We start from the raw sequence: 19,323 nt of genomic DNA, 5'->3' as shown, positions 1-19,323 counted from the left end.
TTTTCTCTCTATCTTCTGCAGTGGTCGGGCATTGAGTCTTACTCAACTTCACACCTTGTAACACGGGCAAGAACCCTTTCTTTGCTTGATCCATTTTGAACTTGTAACATCCCAAATTTCCAATTTGGTATGTTATACATAGATCATCATTGCATATCATATTTTATTGCATTTTGACAAATCCTCGATAAATCCTAAGCAACTCAAGGACCCTCAGAGAGAGTTGGGGATTTTCTCGAATTTTCATATTTGATTTTTCAAACGAGGATTGGGATTTTTAATTATTTTTCTCTCCGGAAAAATATTTCATTCTAAAATAAACGAGAGGAGAAAATATGACTTCTCCAAAACAATTGAAATACCGGAGGAAAAATGTTAAAATCATTATTTAGAATTATTTGGATTTTATTTGTAATTTTTATTGCATTTAAAAATATGCATGTTTTAAAAATATTTATTTTTGATTTTAAAAATGTTCACCCTATTCTAGATTTTCTAACTAGACGGGGAAAATTTATTTCATATTTTTATGATTTTTATTTATTTTTCTACGCATTTTTCTTCGCGGAACTTATTTAAAAAAAACGTCCGCGCGCTGACTGGGCCAAAGGCCCAGCCGACGGCCCACCCCGCCGCCCGTCGTCTCCGTCCCGGAGACGGTCGCCGCCGGAGTCCGCCTCGCCTACGCCGCCGCCCGGCTTGGCCCCTCCTCCAAGCACCCCCCCCTCATATATAGCCCCCCCCCCTCGCCTCCTCCCTCTCGCCCGCCGGAGCCCCGCCGCACCCCGCCGCCGCACCCACGGCGCGCCGCCGCCGCCTCGCGCCGCCGCTCGCCGCCCCGCCGCCCGCCCCTCGCCCGAGCCCGAGCCCGCCGCCCCCGAGCCCCGCACCCGGCCCCGCCGGAGCACCCCGCCGGAGTAGCCCCGACGAGGTACTGCCTCACTGCCGTTTTGCGTTGACCGGTTTTTTTTTAAAACCCTTCGTTTAAAAAAAAAACCCTAGATCGGTTTTTTTCGGTTTTCCTATTTTACGAGCGTTCACCGAACCGTTCGTTTTAACGAACGTGTTCGTCGGTTTTTCTCTGTTAACGAACGTCCGTTCTTTAACCGTTCGTCCGTTTTTCTTTTTCGGCGGATTTTCTCGTTATTTTCTCAGATTCGATTTCTGATCGAATCTTCGTTTCTGTTTAACTTCTCGCTCGTTTATCGGAATCAGGTGATTCAAGCGCCTAGAGTTTCGTCTCAAAATTCTCTTTCCGTTTAATCTACTCAAACAAGTTTTTGCCACAGTAAAATTTGACCTAGATCCAGATTAGCAAACGAAGTTTCTTTCTTCCGCCGTTTGACTTTCGTTGCTTCTTTCGAGTTGATTCTTTTTGCAAACCGGAGTTCTTAAGTTGAACTTTCTGGTTGGATCTTTCATTCGAGTTTTACCTGTGCATTAGTTGAGTACTGATTGTATGCTTGTTTGTTTGCGATAGAGTACCCGGAGTGTGCCGCTTGTTACTTCGAATCGCTAGGTTTTGCGGATCATCAGCAAGGCAAGTAACACTTTGATCATACCCCGTTCATACCCAGTTTCTATTGCATTAGATCTATTCTTCAAACACATTGCATGATTAGGATCTAATAAATTGTGGGTATTGGGAAGTAGTTGAGGTAGTACCTATTACCTGTTTTCTATCAAACCCTTGGGAGTTACTTCTACGTTGCTTTTATTACTGCCATGCCATGCTCGTAGATGTGGATTGGGTTTGAGTGAAATTCATGACAGATGTGAGATTGTTAATTAATGGTTTACTTAAGGTGGCAACTTAAACTCACATCTGGGTGGATTGAGGTACCTGGGTATTCCAGGATTGCCTGTTTTTCTTTTGGACCGCCACCCAGGTTCAAAGGGATCATGAGATTTTCATGCTAGAAACTTCCATGTGCAACCGCAAGCTATTATGGGCTCTAGCATAGTTGACTAAGTTGTGTGAACTCTTACAGTGGTGGACTAGCAGATGTAGGGGAAAGTAGGTGTACCGGTCTACCCATACGTAAGGTGCAAACACTTCTGAAAGACTGTGTCTTGGTCATCCGTTACTCAAACACCATGTAGTGCGAGTAATCCAACGGAGGAGATCAAGTCTTGTGGGAAAAGTGCACAAACCTCTGCAGAGTGTACAAACTGATCATGATTAGCCGTGTCCCCGGTTATGGACAACTTGAGTATCTAGTACTTGGATTATCATGTGAATCTCAACACTATGTTACTTCTAATTAATTTTGTTGGGTTATTGATGATCTTTTAATTGGGATTGAGATGCTGTCAACCATCTCAATGTTTCACAGCCACCATGATAGTTAAATAAAATTTATTCCTTTTGAAGTAGGATAAAATTGGCTTTTCGCAAAAATGTAACCATAGAGCTTTCCACCAGCCATATATGCATGTAGTATAGCATTATTATTGTTCATTGCTCTCTATGTGTTACATTGCCAGCATATTCTATGTGCTGACCCGTTTTCGGGCTGCAACGTTTCATGTTGCAGACTTTTCAGACGACGAGTAAGGTGCCTTAGATCGTGGTCTTATACTCAGTGATGCCGCTGGAGTTGATGGACTCACTTATCTTCCAAGTCTTCCGCTGTTATCGTTATTAGATGGCCTTAAGCCATGGTTATCATACTTAGTCTCTTTGGAGATATTCGATGTAATAAGTGTGTGATTGCTACTCTGTTATAAATCCTCCATTTGTACTGTGCGTGTCAGCATTACTGATCCAGGGATGACACTGGTGCACAGAAGCACAGGCCATTTGAGGTCTGGTCGCTACAGAACTTCTTCAAAACTTTGTCAAGGTATGTGCTTTGTGAAAGTCCAATTAAGCGTCTTGATCTATCTCTATAAATCTTGATGCCCAATATGTAAGCAGCTTCACCGAGGTCCTTCATTGAAAAACTATTATTCAAATATCCTTTTATGCTATCCAGAAATTCTATATCATTTCCAATCAACAATATGTCATCCACATAAAATATTAGAAATGCTACAGAGCTCCCACTCACTTTCTTGTAAATACAGGCTTCTCCAAAAGTCTGTATAAAACCATATGCTTTGATCACACTATCAAAACGTTTATTCCAACTCCGAGAGGCTTGCACCAGTCCATAAATGGATCGCTGGAGCTTGCACACTTTGTTAGCTCCCTTTGGATCGACAAAACCTTCCGGTTGCATCATATACAATTCTTCTTCCAGAAATCCATTCAGGAATGCAGATTTGACATCCATTTGCCAAATTTCATAATTATAAAATGCGGCAATTGCTAACATGATTCGGACAGACTTAAGCATCGCTACGGGTGAGAAGGTCTCATCGTAGTCAATCCCTTGAACTTGTCGAAAACCTTTTGCAACAAGTCGAGCTTTATAGACAGTAACATTACCGCCAGCGTCAGTCTTCTTCTTGAAGATCCATTTATTCTCGATGGCTTGCCGATCATCGGGCAAGTCAACCAAAGTCCATACTTTGTTCTCATACATGGATCCCATCTCAGATTTCATGGCTTCAAGCCATTTTGCGGAATCTGGGCTCACCATCGCTTCTTCATAGTTCGTAGGTTCGTCATGGTCTAGTAACATAACCTCCAGAACAGGATTACCGTACCACTCTGGTGCGGATCTTACTCCGGTTGACCTACGAGGTTCAGTAACAACTTGATCTGAAGTTTCATGATCATCATCATTAACTTCCTCACTAATTGGTGTAGACGTCACAGGAACCGGTTTCTGTGATGAACTATTTTCCAATAAGGGAGCAGGTACTGTTACCTCATCAAGTTCTACTTTCCTCCCACTCACTTCTTTCGAGAGAAACTCCTTCTCTAGAAAGGATCCAAATTTAGCAACAAAAGTCTTGCCTTCAGATCTGTGATAGAAGGTGTACCCAACAGTTTCCTTTGGGTATCCTATGAAGACACATTTCTCCGATTTGGGTTCGAGCTTATCAGGTTGAAGCTTTTTCACATAAGCATCGCAGCCCCAAACTTTAAGAAACGACAACTTTGGTTTCTTGCCAAACCACAGTTCATAAGGCGTTGTCTCAACGGATTTCGATGGTGCCCTATTTAACGTGAATGCAGCCGTCTCTAAATCATAACCCCAAAACGATAGCGGTAAATCAGTAAGAGACATCATAGATCGCACCATATCTAGTAAAGTACGATTACGACGTTCAGACACACCATTACGCTGTGGTGTTCCGGGTGGCGTGAGTTGCGAAACTATTCCGCATTGTTTCAAATGTAGACCAAACTCGTAACTCAAATATTCTCCTCCACGATCAGATCGTAGAAACTTTATTTTCTTGTTACGATGATTTTCCACTTCACTCTGAAATTCTTTGAACTTTTCAAATGTTTCACACTTATGTTTCATTAAGTAGATATACCCATATCTGCTTAAATCATCTGTGAAGGTGAGAAAATAACGATACCCGCCGCGAGCCTCGACATTCATTGGACCACATACATCTGTATTTATGATTTCCAACAAATCTGTTGCTCGCTCCATAGTTCCGGAGAACGGCGCTTTAGTCATCTTGCCCATGAGGCACGGTTCGCAAGTACCAAGTGATTCATAATCAAGTGGTTCCAAAAGTCCATCAGTATGGAGTTTCTTCATGTGCTTTACACCAATATGACCTAAACGGCAGTGCCACAAATAAGTTGCACTATCATTATCAACTCTGCATCTTTTGGCCTCAATATTATGAATATGTGTATCACTACTATCGAGATTTAATATAAATAGACCACTCCTCAAGGGTGCATGACCATAAAAGATATTACTCATATAAATAGAACAACCATTATTCTCTGATTTAAATGAATAACCGTCTCGCATCAAACAAGATCCAGATATAATGTTCATGCTCAACGCTGGCACCAAATAACAATTATTTAGGTCTAAAACTAATCCCGAAGGTAGATGTAGAGGTAGCGTGCCGACCGCGATCACATCGACTTTGGAACCATTTCCCACGCGCATCGTCACCTCGTCCTTAGCTAATCTTCGCTTAATCCGTAGTCCCTATTTCGAGTTGCAAATATTAGCAACAGAACCAGTATCAAATACCCAGGTGCTACTGCGAGCATTAGTAAGGTACACATCAATAACATGTATATCACATATACCTTTGTTCACCTTGCCATCCTTCTTATCCGCCAAATACTTGGGCAGTCCGCTTCCAGTGACCAGTCTGCTTGCAGTAGAAGCACTCAGTCTCAGGCTTAGGTCCAGAGTTGGGTTTCTTCTCTTGAGCAGCAACTTGTTTGTTGTTCTTATTGAAGTTCCCCTTCTTCTTCCCTTTGCCCTTTTTCTTGAAACTGGTGGTCTTATTGACCATCAACACTTGATTCTCCTTCTTGATTTCTACCTCCGCAGCAGCATTGCAAAGAGCTCGGGAATCGTCTTATCCATCCCTTGCATGTTATAGTTCGTCACAAAGCTCTTGTAGCTTGGTGGCAGTGATTGAAGAATTCTGTCAATGACGCTATCATCCAGAAGATTAACTCCCAGTTGAATCAAGTGATTGTTATACCCAGACATTCTGAGTATATGCTCACTGAAAGAACTATTCTCCTCCATCTTGCAGCTGTAGAACTTATTGGAGACTTCATATCTCTCAATCCGGGCATTTGCTTGAAATATTAACTTCAACTCCCGGAAGATCTCATATGCTCCATGACGTTCAAAACGTCGTTGAAGTCCCGGTTCTAAGCCGTAAAGCATGGCACACTGAACTATCGAGTAGTCATCAGCTTTGCTCTGCCAGATGTTCATAACATCTGGTGTTGCTCCTCCAGCAGATTTGGCACCCAGCGGTGCTTCCAGGACGTAATTCTTCTGTGCAGCAATGAGGATAATCCTCAAGTTACGGACCCAGTCCGTGTAATTGCTACCATCATCTTTCAAGTTTGCTTTCTCAAGGAACGCATTAAAATTCAATGGAACAACAGCACGAGCCATCTATCTACAACAAACATAGACATGCAAAATACTATCAGGTACTAAGTTCATGATAAATTTAAGTTCAATTAATCATATTACTTAAGAACTCCCACTTAGATAGACATCCCTCTAATCATCTAAGTGATCACGTGATCCAAATCAACTAAACCATGTCCGATCATCACGTGAGATGGAGTAGTTTCAATGGTGAACATCACTATGTTGATCATATCTACTATATGATTCACGCTCGACCTTTCGGTCTCAGTGTTCCGAGGCCATATCTGCATATGCTAGGCTCGTCAAGTTTAACCTGAGTATTCCGCGTGTGCAACTGTTTTGCACCCGTTGTATTTGAACGTAGAGCCTATCACACCCGATCATCACGTGGTGTCTCAGCACGAAGAACTTTCGCAACGGAGCATACTCAGGGAGAACACTTTTATCTTGAAATTTAGTGAGAGATCATCTTATAATGCTACCGTCAATCAAAGCAAGATAAGATGCATAAAAGATAAACATCACATGCAATCAATATAAGTGATATGATATGGCCATCATCATCTTGTGCTTGTGATCTCCATCTCCAAAGCACCGTCATGATCACCATCGTCACCGGCGCGACACCTTGATCTCCATCGTAGCATCGTTGTCGTCTCGCCAACTTATGCTTCTACGACTATCGCTACCGCTTAGTGATAAAGTAAAGCATTACAGGGCGATTGCATTGCATACAATAAAGCGACAACCATATGGCTCCTGCCAGTTGTCGATAACTCGGTTACAAAACATGATCATCTCATACAATAAAATTCAGCATCATGCCTTGACCATATCACATCACAACATGCCCTGCAAAAACAAGTTAGACGTCCTCTACTTTGTTGCTGCAAGTTTTACGTGGCTGCTACGGGCTTAGCAAGAACCGTTCTTACCTACGCATCAAAAACCACAACGATAGTTCGTCAAGTTAGTGTTGTTTTAACCTTCTCAAGGACCGGGCGTAGCCACACTCGGTTCAACTAAAGTTGGAGAAACTGACACCCGCTAGCCACCTGTGTGCAAAGCATGTCGGTAGAACCAGTCTTGCGTAAGCGTACACGTAATATCGGTCCGGGCCGCTTCATCCAACAATACCGCCGAACCAAAGTATGACATGCTGGTAAGCAGTATGACTTGTATCGCCCACAACTCACTTGTGTTCTACTCGTGCATATAACATCTACGCATAAAACCAGGCTCGGATGCCACTGTTGGGAAACGTAGTAATTTCAAAAAAATTCCTACGCACACACAGGATCATGGTGATGCATAGCAACAGAGGGGAGAGTGTGTCCACGTACCCTCGTAGACCGAAAGCGGAAGCGTTAGCACAACGCGGTTGATGTAGTCGTACGTCTTCACGATCCGACCGAATTCCGAAGGTACGAGTACATCAACCGCGTTGTTATAATGCTTCCGCTTACGGTCTACGAGGGTATGTAGACGACACTCTCCCCTCTCGTTGCTATGCATCACCATGATCTTGCGTGTGCGTAGGAAATTTTTTGAAATTACTACGTTCCCCAACAGTGGCATCCGAGCCAGGTTTATGCGTAGATGTTATATGCACGAGTAGAACACAAGTGAGTTGTGGGCAATACAAGTCATGCTGCTTACCAGCATGTCATACTTTGGTTCGGCGGTATTGTCGGATGAAGCGGCCCGGACTGACATTATGCGTACGCTTACGCGAGACTGGTTCTACCGACGTGCTTTGCACACAGGTGGCTAGCGGGTGTCAGTTTCTCCAACTTTAGTTGAACCGAGTGTGCCTACGCCCGGTCCTCGTTGAAGGTTAAAACAGCACTAACTTGACGAAATATCGTTGTGGTTTTGATGCGTAGGTAAGAACGGTTCTTGCTCAGCCCGTAGCAGCCACGTAAAACTTGCAACAACAAAGTAGAGGACGTCTAACTTGTTTTTGCAGGGCATGTTGTGATGTGATATGATCAAGACATGATGCTATATTTTATTGTATGAGATGATCATGTTTTGTAACGGAGTTATCGGCAACTGGCAGGAGCCATATGGTTGTCGCTTTATTGTATGAAATGCAATCGCCATGTAATTGCTTTACTTTATCACTAAGCGGTAGCGATAGTCGTAGAAGCAATAGTTGGCGAGACGACAACGATGCTACGATGGAGATCAAGGTGTCGCGCCGGTGATCATGACGGTGCTTTGGAGATGGAGATCAAAGGCACAAGATGATGATGGCCATATCATATCACTTATATTGATTGCATGTGATGTTTATCCTTTATGCATCTTATTCTTCTTTGATTGACGGTAGCATTATAAGATGATCTCTCACTAAAAATTTCAAGGTACAAGTGTTCTCCCTGAGTATGCACCGTTTCCAAAGTTCGTCGTGCCGAGACACCACGTGATGATCGGGTGTGATAAGCTCAACGTTCTTATACAACGGGTGCAAGCCAGTTTTGCACACGCAGAAATACTCGGGTTAAACTTGACGAGCCTAGCATATGCAGATATGGCCTCGGAACACTGGAGACCGAAAGGTCGAGCGTGAATCATATAGTAGATATGATCAATATAGTGATGTTCACCATTGAAAACTACTCCATCTCACGTGATGATCGGACATGGTTTAGTTGATTTGGATCACGTGATCATTTAGATGACTAGAGGGATGTCTATCTAAGTGGGAGTTCTTAAGTAATATGATTAAATTGAACTTTAATTTATCATGAACTTAGTCCTGATAGTATTTGCATAACTATGTTGTAGATCAATAGCTCGCGATGTTCCTCCCCGTTTATTTTGATATGTTCCTAGAGAAAAACTATGTTGAAAGATGTTAGTAGCAATGATGCGGACTTGGTTCGTGATCTGAGGATTATCCTCATTGCTGCACAGAAGAATTATGTCCTTGATGCACCGCTAGGTGACGGACCTATTGCAGGAGCATATGCAGACGTTATGAACGTTTGGCAAAGCTCGGTATGATGACTACTTGATAGTTTAGTGCACCATACTTTACGGCTTAGACCCGGCACTTCAAAAATGTTTTGAACGACACAGAGCATATGAGATGTTCCAAGAGTTGAAATTGGTATTTCAAACTCATGCCCATGTCTAGAGGTATGAGACCTCTGACAGTACTTTGCCTACAAGATGGAGGAGAATAGCTCAACCAGTGAGCATGTGCTCAGATTGTCTGAGTACTACAATTGCTTGAATCAAGTGGGAGTTAATCTTCCAGATAAGATAGTAATTGACAAAGTTCTCTATCACCAAGTTACTAGAACTTAGTGATGAACTATAATATGCAAGGGGTGACGAAAGTAATTCCCAAGCTCTTCGTGATGCTGAAATCGACGAAGGTAGAAATCAAGAAAAGCATCAAGTGTTGATGGTTGACAAGACCACTAGTTTCAACAAAAGGGCAAAGGGAAGAAGGGGAACTTCAAGAAGAACGGCAAGCAAGTTGCTGCTCAAGTGAAGAAGCCCAAGTCTGGACCTAAGCCTCAGACTAAGTGCTTCTACTGCAAAGGGACTGGTCACTGGAAGCGGAACTGCCCCAAGTATTTGGCGGATAAGAAGGATGGCAAGGTGAACAAACGTATATTGGATATACATGTTATTGATGTGTACTTTACTAGTGTTTATAGCAACCCCTCGGTATTTGATACTAGTTCAGTTGCTAAGAGTAGTAACTTGAAACGGGAGTCGCAGAATAAACAGAGACTAGTTAAGGGTGAAGTGATGATGTGTGTTGGAAGTGGTTCCAAGAATGATATGATCATCATTGCACACTCCCTATACTTTCGGGATTAGTGTTGAACCTAAATAAATGTTATTTGGTGTTTGCGTTGAGCAAGAATATGATTTGATCATGTTTATTGCAATACGGTTATTCATTTAAGTTAGAGAATAATTGTTATTCTGTTTACATGAATAAAACCTTCTATGGTTATACACCCAATGAAAATGGTTTGTTGCATCTCGATCGTAGTGATACACATATTCATAATATTGAAGCCAAAAGATGCAAAGTTAATAATGATAGTGCAACTTATTTGTGGCACTGTCGTTTAGGTCATATTGGTGTAAAGCGCATGAAGAAACTCCATGTTGATGGGATTTTGGAATCACTTGATTATGAATCACTTGATGCTTGCGAACCATGCCTTATGGGCAAGATGACTAAGACTCCGTTCTCCGGAACAATGGAGCGAGCAACTGACTTATTGGATATAATACATACTGATGTATGAGGTTCGATGAGTGTTGAGGCTCGCGGCGGGTATCGTTATTTTCTGACCTTCACAGATGATTTGAGCAAATATGGGTATATCTACTTGATGAAACATAAGTCTGAAACATTTGAAAAGTTCAAAGAATTTTAGAGTGAAGTGGAAAATCATCGTAACAAGAAAATAAATTTTCTACGATCTGATCGCAGAGACGAATATTTGAGTTACGAGTTTGGTCTTCACTTAAAACAATGTGGAATAGTTTCACAAATTCATGCCACCTGGAACACCACAGCATAATGGTGTGTCCGAACATCATAACCGTACTTTATTGGATATAGTACAATCTATGATGTCTCTTGCCGATTTACCACTATCGTTTTTGGGTTACGCATTAGAGACAGCTGCATTCACGTTAAATAGGGCACCATCTAAATCTTGAGACGACACCATATGAACTGTGGTTTGGCAAGAAACCTAAGCTGTCATTTCTTAAAGTTTGGGGCTCCGATGCTTATGTGAAATAGTTTCAACCTGATAAGCTCGAACCCAAATCGGAGAAATGCGTCTTCATAGGATACCCAAAGGAAAATGTTCGGTACACCTTCTATCACAGATCCGAAGGCAAGATCTTTGTTACTAAGAGTGGATCCTTTCTAGAGAAGGAGTTTTCTCTCAAAAGAAGTGAGTGGGAGGAAAGTAGAACTTGGTAAGGTAATTGTACCTTCTCCCGAATTGGAAAGTAGTTCATCACTGAAATCAGTTCCAGTGATGCTTACACCAATTAGTGAGGAAGTTAATGATGATGATCATGAAGCTTCGGATCAAGTTACTACCGAACCTCGTAGGTCACCAGAGTACGTTCCACGCCAGAGTGATACAGTAATCCTATTTTGAAGTTCATGTTACTTGACCATGACGAACCTACGAACTATGAGGAAGCGATGATGAGCCCAAATTCCGCGAAATGGCTTGAGGCCATGAAATCTGAGATGAGATCCATGTATGAGAACAAAGTGTGGACTTTGATTGACTTGCCTGATGATCGGTAAGCCATAGAAAATAAATGGATCTTCAAGAGGAAGACGGACGCTGATAGTAGTGTTACTATCTACAAAGCTAGACTTGTCGAAAAAGGTTTTGTCAAAGTTCAAGGTGTTGACTACGATGAGATTTTCTCACTCGTAGTGATGCGTAAGTCTGTCTGAATCATGTTAGCAAAATGCCACATTTTATGAAATCTGGCAAATGGATGTCAAAACTACATTCCTTAATGGATTTCTTAAAGAAGAGTTGTATATGATGCAACCAGAAGGTTTTGTCGATCCTAAAGGTGCTAACAAAATGTGAAAGCTCCAGCAATCCATCTATGGACTGGTGCAAGCATCTTGGAGTTGGAATATACGCTTTGATGAGTTGATCAAAGCATATAGTTTTATACAGACTTGCGGTGAAGCCTGTATTTACAACAAAGTGAGTGGGAGCACTACAGCAATTCTGATAAATATATGTGAATGATATATTGTTGATCGGAAATAATGTAGAATTTTTTGGAAAGCATAAAGGAGTATTTGAAAGGATTTTTTCAAAGAAAGACTTCGGTGAAGCTGCTTACATATTGAGCATCAAGATCTATAGAGATAGATCAAGATGCTTCATAAGTTTTTTCAATGAGTACATACCTTGACAAGATTTTGAAGTAGTTCAAAATGGAACAGTCAAAGAAAGAGTTCTTGCCTGTGTTACAAGGTGTGAAATTGAGTAAGACTCAAAGCCCGACCACGGCAGCAGATGGAAAGAGAGTGAAAGTCATTCCCTATGCCTCAGCCATAGGTTCTATAAAGTATGCCATGTTGTGTACCAGATCTATTGTATACCCTACACTGAGTTTGGCAAGGGAGTACAATAGTGATCTAGGAGTAGATCACTGTACAACGGTCAAAATTATCCCTAGTGGAATAAGGATATGTTTCTCGATTATGGAGGTGACAAAAGGTTCGTCGTAAAGGGTTACGTCGATGCAAGTTTTGACACTCATCCAGATGACTCTAAGTCTCAATATGGATACATATTGAAAGTGGGAGCAATTGGCTAAAGTAGCTCCGTGTAGAGCATTGTAGACATAGAAATTTGCAAAATACATACGGATCTGAATTTGGCAGACCCGTTGACTAAATTTCTCTCACAAGCAAAACATGATCACTCTTTGGGTGTTAATCACGTAGCGATGTGAACTAGATTATTGACCCTAGTAAACCCTTTGGGTGTTAGTCACATGGATATGTGAACTAATCACATAAAGCTGTGAAATATTGGTGTTAAATCACATGACGATATGAACTAGATTATTGACTCTAGTGCAAGTGGGAGACTGAAGGAAATATGCCCTAGAGGCAATAATAAAGTTGTTATTTATATTTCCTTATATCATGATAAATGTTTATTATTCATGCTAGAATTGTATTAACCGGAAACTTAGTACATGTGTGAATACATAGACAAACTAAGTGTCACTAGTATGCCTCTACTTGACTAGCTCGTTGAATCAAAGATGGTTAAGTTTCCTAGCCATAGACATGAGTTGTCATTTGATTAATGGGATCACATCATTAGAGAATGATGTGATTGACTTGACCCATTCCGTTAGCTTAGCATTTGATCGTTTAGTATATTGCTATTGCTTTCTTCATTACTTATACATGTTCCTATGACTATGAGATTGTGCAACTCCCGAATACCGGAGGAACACTTTGTGTGCTACCAAACGTCACAACGTAACTGGGTGATTATAAAGGTGCTCTACAGGTGTCTCTGATGGTACTTGTTGAGTTGGCATAGATCGAGATTAGGATTTTTCACTCCGATTGTCGGAGAGGTATCTCTGGGCCCTCTCGGTAATACACATCACTATAAGTCTTGCAAGCAATGTAACTAATGAGTTAGTTGCGGGATGATGTATTACGGAACGAGTAAAGAGACTTGCCGGTAATGAGATTGAACTAGGTATTGAGATATCGACGATCGAATCTCGGGCAAGTAACATACCGATGACAAAGGGAACAACGTATGTTGTTATGCGGTTTGACCGACAAAGATCTTCGTAGAATATGTGGGAGCCAATATGAGCCTCCGGGTTCCGCTATTGGTTATTGACCGGAGACGTGTCTCGATCATGTCTGCATAGTTCTCGAACTCGTAGGGTCCGCACGCTTAAAGTTCTGTGACGATCGGTATTATGAGTTTTTGTGTTTTGATGTACCGAAGGTAGTTCGGAGTCCCGGATATGATCACGGACATGACGAGGAGTCTCTAAATGGTCGAGAAGTAAAGATCGATATATTGGACGACTATGTTCGGACACCGGAAGTGTTTTGGGAGGTATCGGACATATATCGGAGTACCGGGGGGTTACCGGAACCCCCCGGGGAGTATATTGGGCCTAATGGGCCCTAGTGGGAGAAGAGGAGGGGCGGCCAGGGCAGCCGCGCGCCCCCTCCCCCTCTAGTACGAATTGGACAAGGAAGGGGGTGGCGTCCCCCTTTCCTTCTCTCCTTCTCTCCCTTCCTTCTCTCCTACTCCTACTTGGAAGGGGGGAGTCCTACTCCCAGTGGGAGTAGGACTCCTCATGGGGCGCGCCATAGGAGGCCGGCCCCCTCCCCCTCCTCCACCCCTTTATATACGGGGAGGGGGCACCCCTTGGAGACACAACAATTGATCATTGATCTCTTAGCCGTGTGCGGTGCCCCCCTCCATCATAATCCACCTCGGTAATATCGTAGCGGTGCTTAGGCGAAGCCCTGCGTCGGTAGCATCATCATCACCGTCACCACGCCGTCGTGCTGACGAAGCTCTTCCACGAATCTCTACTGGATCGTGAGTTTGCGGGACGTCACCGAGCTGAACGTGTGCTGAACGCAGAGGTGCCGTACGTTTGGTACTGAGGATCAGTCGATCGTGAAGACGTACGACTACATTAACCGCGTTGTTATAACGCTTTCGCTTATGGTCTATGAGGGTACGTAGACGACACTCTCCCCTCTCGTTGCTATGCATCACCATGATCTTGCATGTGCGTAGGAAATTTTTTAAAATTACTACGTTCCCCAACTGCGGCCCCGCTCAAATCAATGTACCCTCAAACCGAATCCTCTCAATATAATCATCCATCCACTCGAAATGTGTACATTTCTTCAGGATCTGAAAACAACAACATGAACCCTAAATCCTAAATTCGACGAGAAAAAAGTAAATCTGGAGAAATCAGAGCAAACGACAGCGAAAGAACGGGCTAAGAACTGAGATCTAACCTTGCCATCCCTTCCTGCCATTGTTTTGCTCAAGCATTTCATAAATTCACGCCCAAGATTGCCATTCTCATCCGTCTTACTGACCCACCGTTTAAAAAGCTCTGGGCGTGGGCACTCATGACACCTTGTGAGCGGCACTGGACCATATTATCGCCATTTTGAGTGTGTGGCGGAGGAGCTAGACATATGCGCTAGGTCGCCGGAGAAGAGAAAGATTGGGAAAGGGGAAGCAATGGGTGGCGGCGGGCGGACGGTCACGGGCGCTCGTCTCTTCTAGCTGCGGAGAGACGGGTCCCGCTCTTACGTGGACAAGTGGTGGGTCCCGCGCATACGTGGATAAGTGGTGGGTCCAACTCCTAACTGCTAACGAGGGCATCAGTTGAGTTTAAGGGTCATGTTGTGCCTGGGCTATTTACGGGCTCAAATATGTCGCACCAGAGCCATTCGCTCGAACAACATTGTACCCCTTTCAATTCATATGAAATGTGTCGCAGCACAGGAGCTATTGACCCACGAAGACGGAGAAGGGATGGAGATCAGCGCGTGGCCGGCGTCTAGCAGCTGTCGCCAAAGGAACAGAGCGGCTGCTGGTTTTATAGGCTAATATAATAGGGCGCAGTAGGTCGGTTCTTCATTAGCGGACGCAACCAACGGAAACCGGACGCAACCGAAATTCTAACCGTTCCCGCTCAAGGCCCCCGGCGCCGACTCGAGAACGAACAAGCACCGCCGCCGCTCAACGGCTCCCGCGCACAGGGCCCCCGGCGGAAACTCGAGGAGGAACAGCGCCCCCGCCGCTCAACGGCTCCCGCGCACAGGGCTCGACAGCGCCGCCGCCGTTCAACGGCGCCCGCGGCACAGGGCCCCCAGCGCTGACTCCAGGACGAACAGCGCTGCTGCCGCCGCCGCCGCCGCCGCTTCCTCCCCCTACATCAGCGCGGAGGTACACCCTCCTGCCTCTAACTTGCTGCCGTCCGACGAGGCTTGCCTGTTCTGATCCGTGGTCTGCTCCCGTTCTTTGCTGGCTTTCCTTTGGGATCGATCGCTGGTTCTTGCTAGAGTAGCTTTGTTCTGGAGAAATCAAGAACGCTTGGTTAGCTGCGAGGGCGTCTCGGTAGTCAATCGCTCGATCGACCTTCAAGAACAGCGGCGTTATCTCTTAGACAATTGTGCAGCGCCTTCCTGTCTCTTCTTCGCCGGCGATGCCAATGCGGCAGGGCATGCAACGGTGAACTCCCCCTCCGTCTCTACATAATTGGGCAGTTTTTTGTTCTCCGCCCTCAAGGGAGAATAATGCCCTACGTACGCTAGTCGCTACACCATGTACAACAGATACCTATGAGGTTTTTTGTTTTACACGAACTCAGGAGCTTTATATTACGTAAATAGAGATTGGATTACGGTCTTTCCGCAGGCTACTAACGAAGAAAGAAGGACTTACGTCCAACCAACAATCAGAAATCTCTAAAGAAAGACAGAGCATGTTTGGCACACAGGTCCGCTGGACCATTGGATGAAATCAGGGGGAGGGGAACCACACAGTTGAAATCAAGGTGGTGGAAAGATTAGATAGGAATGTTGTGGCGTCTTTATTATCCCATCTTATTTACGCAATAGTTAACGAGAAAAAAGAAGAAGTTGGTACTTTTCTGGGTTTTTACTAGTTGGAATGGGGAATGTATGTTTGTTGTTTAACAACAAATGTATTAATTACACATCTTTAGGAAATGCTTGGTCCTAACCTGTTACAATTACCGCTCTTTATTGTTCTTGTTATATCTTCATGAAGAAAAAAATTCAAGCCACACAATAAAATTCTGTAGGAAACAATGGAAGTGGAACATTGAACACACATAGCATACACATCATACTGTTACCAGGAGAGTTGGTAACACCTCCAGTGCTCACATGGTTACAGAAAATACACTTCACTTTATCCTTGTTGGAAGCATCAGCTAGACTCCCATAGTCTCATCCCACATCATCTGACTTTCTCTTAAGACATTCTCCTCCTGCAATGCCGATGTTGCATTTCTCTCAGACATCCTACAAATATTGAAATACACAGCAACCAATAGTTCAGTAATTCACTTCGCTAATGCTAGAAAAATGGACCACATCTACCAAAGTCCAGACTACAAGTAGGCATAAATCCAGATAATAATCAAAGCAACAATTCAATAAATAGACCTTAAAAAAATTCAATATATAGCATGTTTGTACGTCTATGCGTAAGTCCACATCCTAGAAACATATAGCAGAAGATAAATCATTAACTGTTTAATTAGGTACACAATTCGGTTCCTGTAGCAAATGGAGGAATCAAAGCAATATAAATTATAATATCATAATATATGCAGAGCAATATAAAATAGATAGCAAGCTGCATACCAGGAGATTCCAAGAAAAAACTATTGTGAAGTAAATAGATAATACAATTTTTTTCATTTTTTGTGGGGGGAACAGAACAACTTTTTTCTCTGCATTACAAAGTTATAAATCTGCTGATCCAAAACTTATTTAGTCTTGCAAGTTGCAATGCTCGATACAGATCTGGAAGCAATTTCATTTATATACCAACTGAACAATCCCTCTGGTTAAACGACAGCACACTCATATACTAATTTGAACTACCATGTTTAATAACCTGATGTCTCTACATTCAAGAATAATAACAGCCACATCCACACGCATATGACCTTGCTTTTAGACTAGTACTAGTACGATTTAGTGTCAGTGTCACATCTTGGCATCATGCAACAAAATCTGATCCTACTTCTGCACTAGTACTAGTACCGCCCAGTATCACCTCTTGGCATCATGCCATATATAACTTAGTAACCGAGAAAATCATAGAGCTAGCTTCAGTAACATCAATAGTGCCCGGGATGATTACCTTCAGACCAGTCGATGCTCCCTTGGTTCCTCCGCTACAATTACCTTCAGACCAGTCAGTACAACTGCATCACGGAGTTATAATTATTTTCAGTCATGTTTTATCTAGGAAGTGTTCAGTACAGAAATTTCTCTTTGGCTATATAGATTTCTGATGGTTCAGATACCTAGCTTCTGTCTCATTTCTCTCCGTCGATCACAGGAAGGAAACGAACACAAGAGATTTTGGTGCTTCCTGCAACTAACTGCAACGTTTTGCTCTAGCAAAAACAAAAGCTACCAGCTGCTTATTCTGACGAAACTGAAGAAAAGCAAACATCTAGCTAACTGAATATTGTGTAGCAGGATTACAGTAGCCAACGATTTCCTCTTGATTTTTGTGAAGGAAACAGAGCAATCTTCTCGCCATCTCGGTGGCGGCCGGCAGGGACTCCGGCATGTCGGTGGCTGGATGATCTCTGCCGGGGTGCTGGGGGAGGGGCTCACGATGAGGAGAGAGCTGGTGGTGGTGGGCTGGGGGACGCGGAGGGAGGGATTCCGGTCCATGCACCGGAGAGGGCGGCGGCCGGAGATTGGGCTGGTGGCGGCGGCCAGGGAAGGGAGCAACCCTAAGCCTAAGCGAGCGACATATTTTTTCTTTTCTTTTTTGGTTCTGCGGGTGGACTGTGGGAGTGGGTCCAATCGGTAGGGACGAAGGAAATGGAAGCTGGACCGTGCCCGTGCCGTGAGAAGGGCGGACGAACAAACAGCAGCCGGAACGTTACGTTTTTCTTTTCTTCTTCTTCTTCTTCTGTATATATTTTATTATTATTATTATATATTTTAATTTGATTCAACATTTCTTCATCTTCTTCTTCTAAGTATTTTTTTTATAAAAAGAGTATATAAGTATGGATAGAGATGTCACATGCTGTTTTCTCACCTCTTTTTTTTACTTTTGCAATCACCATGCAGATCAGATGGCTCGGAATGGTGTTATCAAGCTGATGGGGGGGGGCTGTCGTTCGTTGGGGCTCCAGGACAAACGTCAGAGGTTATGGGTCTCTTGCTTGCCTCCTGAAAGCTGGCGCTGACATTTCCAACCTAGATCAAGACTGCATTATCGCTCCTCGTCAGCAAATCATGTAAGTAGTACTATACCTCAGTATTCTAGCTTAGCCTAACTAATTAAAGAGATGCCCATCACGAGCTAGCTAGTGTCCCGTGATTTAACCAAGTCTGTGTTGTTTGCACCAATCGCGTTGCAGGTTGGGCACGCTACCGGAGTCAATGCATTCTGAGCTGATTCCACTTGAAGACTTTGCTGTCAAGTACCCCATGTTTGACCAGCTGCTCAACCATCCCCTCATCCCCAACAGTGAAGCAGCTTGTTTACTCAGCAAACGGTGGCAGCAGCTTATACACTCCCTGGCCAGGATAGGAGAAGTGAACCTGAGGAAGGGATGCACTGTCGCTGAGTCTTACAGCAAGAGCAACGTGTTGGTTCACCAAAGGTACAACGAGGCATACCTAGCACGGCCTATTGGAAGGACGTACAGAGGATTGACGGACGCGACCAGAGGACTTACTTACATTGGCCTCGGCGATCTCCTTGAAGACATGGCCACCAGTCACCAGCCGACGGCTCGGCGGCCAAAAGACTACCAGCTGATGGTGGATCTCATGAGGTCGCCCAGGTTAACTGAACAAATGGAGCAAGTTGTTGTCTACAATCCCTGCCTCCTCCCCGCAACAGCCTATGCTTCCTACATCTATCACATCGATCATCTGGCGAGGAGGTTCCTCTTCCTGTTCCGTAATAGCAAGGACGACAAGGATCGATTCAAGTTTTCAGCCAGAAGGAGTGCTTTGGAATACATG

General features: G+C 43.6%; 1 long non-coding RNA gene across 2 annotated transcripts; it reads right to left on the bottom strand.

Moving 5' to 3' along the window:
* Window positions 1-16,400: 16,400 nt before the first annotated feature.
* LOC123124995 (uncharacterized) lies at window positions 16,401-18,116 on the bottom strand. 2 transcript variants are annotated; one of them, XR_006461259.1, is made up of 4 exons: window positions 17,815-18,116; window positions 17,631-17,723; window positions 17,465-17,528; window positions 16,401-16,614 (listed from the first exon to the last, which is right to left on the bottom strand). It is a non-coding gene; the product is annotated as an uncharacterized lncRNA (long non-coding RNA). The 2 variants fall into 2 exon arrangements; XR_006461258.1 differs by having other exon boundaries at window positions 17,631-18,116.
* Between the last annotated feature and the right edge of the window lie 1,207 nt (window positions 18,117-19,323).

Source organism: Triticum aestivum, chromosome 5D (genome assembly GCF_018294505.1).
Source record: "Triticum aestivum cultivar Chinese Spring chromosome 5D, IWGSC CS RefSeq v2.1, whole genome shotgun sequence".
Classification (NCBI taxonomy): Eukaryota; Viridiplantae; Streptophyta; class Magnoliopsida; order Poales; family Poaceae; genus Triticum; species Triticum aestivum.
This window is presented reverse-complemented; position numbering and strand designations above follow the sequence as displayed.